Source organism: Belonocnema kinseyi, chromosome 6 (genome assembly GCF_010883055.1).
Source record: "Belonocnema kinseyi isolate 2016_QV_RU_SX_M_011 chromosome 6, B_treatae_v1, whole genome shotgun sequence".
Taxonomy (NCBI): Eukaryota; Metazoa; Arthropoda; class Insecta; order Hymenoptera; family Cynipidae; genus Belonocnema; species Belonocnema kinseyi.
Window position 1 is genome coordinate 129,473,669 of NC_046662.1, and position 3,334 is coordinate 129,477,002.

Below are 3,334 nucleotides of genomic sequence, written 5' to 3' on the forward strand. Positions count from 1 at the left end.
AGTGAAAGTCTATCTATATTGTTGAAGATTCAACTGTTTTATCGAAAATACCTGTTTTTTTTGCTGTTATTCGGATTTGAATATTTCTTGAAAATGAGTCTTTTTGGTCTTTTTTTATTCTTTTTCTGGATCTACATTTTATATTTCTCCAATTCTGCACATTTAGAATTGAAATTTGCTTGACTTTCAATATACATATGTGTGTATTTCTGGGATTTTCTAAGAATTTTAAACAGGACGATTTTTAACGACTCTCGGATACTACGCATTCGCAAGTCGACCCCTACATTATCTTGCCTTCTACTTAACAGTTCCGTAACAAATTTGAAAGAGAGCGGTCTCTTATATACTCGGTTGGAGAAAAAGCAAAATAGAACATGTTCGATTTGGTATAAATACACTTTCTTAAAATTGTGCTTCGATATGCAGTTGCTGGGTAATTCGGAAACGTACTTTAATATAAGTAGTTCATAGCATTTCATTATAATTTCACGATAAAAGGAAGAAAAGAAAGGAAATTTAAACCTACAAATTAAAAATAACATCGAGAATGTGAACCGGGCCGGGGGGGGGGGGTTGCTTTTTATTGTAAATTCAAAGATACAGGCCTAAAATAAACACACAATAGGGGATGTATGTGTATATATGCACATACATATATATGTATATATATATATATGTATATATGTATATGTGTATGCGTTTATATGAATATGTGTGCATTCTTACTCATTCCAGTCGCGACGCCTACAATGAAATTTGTTGTTAATGGTTCTTTTTTTTTTCGTTAAAATTATACTACCTGGCTCAAAACTGAATGATCATTTTCTTCAATATTCAACACTTCTGTCAACATTCATCCTTCTGGTTTAAAAATACTTTTTATTCGGTGGAATATTCAATTTGTTTTAAATTGGTGTTACAAATGTATGATTGAAAACTGATCTGTTTTAGTTGCTTGACGTTTTCTTCTCAAGTGAAAGTCTATCTAGATTGTTGAAGATTCAACTGTTTTATCGAAAATACCTGTTTTTTTGCTGTTATGCGGATATGAATATTTCTTGAAAATGAGTCGTTTTGGTCTTTTTTTATTCTTTTTCTGGCTCTACATTTTATATTTCTCCAATTCTGCACATATAGAATTAAAATTTTCTTGACTTTCAATATACATATGTGTGTATTTATGGGTTTTTCTAAGAAATTGAAACAGGACGATTTTTAACGACTCTCCGAAACTACGCAGTCGCAAGTCGATCCCTACATTATTTTTTCTTCTACTTAACAGTTCCGTAACAAATTTGAAAGAGAGCGGTCTCTTATATACTCGGTTGGAGAAAAAGCAAAATAGAACATTTTCAATTTGGTATAAGTACACTTTCTTAAAATTGTGCTTCGATATGCAGTTGCTGGGTAATTCGGAAACGTACTTTAAGATAAGTAATTCATAGCAATTCATTATAATTTCACGATGAAAGGAAGAAAAGAAAGGAAATTTAAACCTACAAATTAAAAATAACGCCGAGATTTTGAACCGGCCCGGGGGGGGGGATCGCTTTTTATTGTAAATTCAAAGAGACAGGCCTAAAATAAACACACAAGAGGGGATGTATGTGTATATATGTATATATATGTATATATATATATATATATGTGTATATATGTATATGTGTATGCGTGTATATGAATATGTGTGCATACTTATTCTTTGCAGTCGCGACGCCTACAATGAAATTTGTGGTTAATGGTTATTTTTTTTTTCGTCAAATATTATACTACCTGGCTTAAAACTGAATGATAATTTTCTTCAATATTCAACACTTCTGTCAACATTCATCCTTCAGGTTTAAAAATACTTTTTATTCGGTGGAAAATTCAATTTTTTTTAAATTGGTGTTACAAATGTATGATTGAAAACTGATCTGTTTTAGTTGCTTGACATTTTCTTCCCAAGTGAAAGTCTATCTATATTGTTGAAGATTCAAATGTTTTATCGAAAATACCTGTTTTTTTTTGCTGTTATTCGGATATGAATATTTCTTGAAAATGAGTCTATTTGGTCTTTTTTATTCTTTTTCTGGATCTACATTCTATATCTCTCCAATTCTGCACATTTAGAATTGAAATTTTCTTGACTTTCAATATACATATGTGTGTATTTATGGGTTTTTCTAAGAATTTTAAACAGGACGATTTTTAACGACTCTCGGATACTACGCAGTTGCATGTCGACCCCTACATTATCTTGTCTTCTACTCAACAGTTCCGTAACAAATTTGAAAGAGAGCGGTCTCTTATATACTCGGTTGGAGAAAAAGCAAGATAGAACATTTTCAATTTAGTATAAATACACTTTCTTAAAATTGTGCTGCGATATGCAGTTGCTGGGTAATTCGCAAACGTACTTTAAGATAAGTAATTCATAGCAATTCATTATAATTTCACGATAAAAGGAAGAAAAGAAAGGAAATTTAAACCTACAAATTAAAAATAACGCCCAGATTTTGAACCGGGCCGGGGGGGTGATCGCTTTGTATTGTAAATTGAAAGATACAGGCCTAAAATAAACACACAAGAGGGGATGTATGTGTATATATGTATATATATATATGTATATATATATGTATATGTGTATATATGTATATGTGTATGCGTGTATATGAATATGTGTGCATACTTATTCTTTCCAGTCGCAACGCCTATAATGAAATTTGTTGTTAATGGTTCTTTTTTTTTTCGTCAAAAATTATACTACCTGGCTCAAAACTGAATGATCATTTTCTTCAATATTCAACACTTCTGTCAACATTCATCCTTCTGGTTTAAAAATACTTTTTATTCCGTCGAAAATTCAATTTTTTTTAAATTGTCGTTACAAACGTATGATTGAAAACTGATCTGTTTTAGTTGCTTGACATTTTCTTCTCAATAGAAAGTCTATCTATATTGTTGAAGATTCAACTGTTTTACCGAAAATACCTGTTTTTTTTGCTGTTATTCGGATATGAATATTTCTTGAAAATGAGTCTTTCTGTTCTTTTTTTATTTTTTTTCTGGATCTACATTTTATATTTCACCAATTCTGCACATTTAGAATTGAAATTTTCTTGACTTTCAATATACATATGCGTATATTTACGGGTTTTCTAAGAATTTTAAACAGGGCGATTTTTAACGACTCTCGGATACGACGCAGTCGCAAGTCGACCCCTACATTATCTTGTCTTCTAGTTAGCAGTTCCGTAAAAAATTTGAAAGAGAGCGGTCTCTTATATACTCGGTTGGAGAAAAAGCAAAATAGAACATTTTCAATTTGGTATAAATACACTTTCTTAAA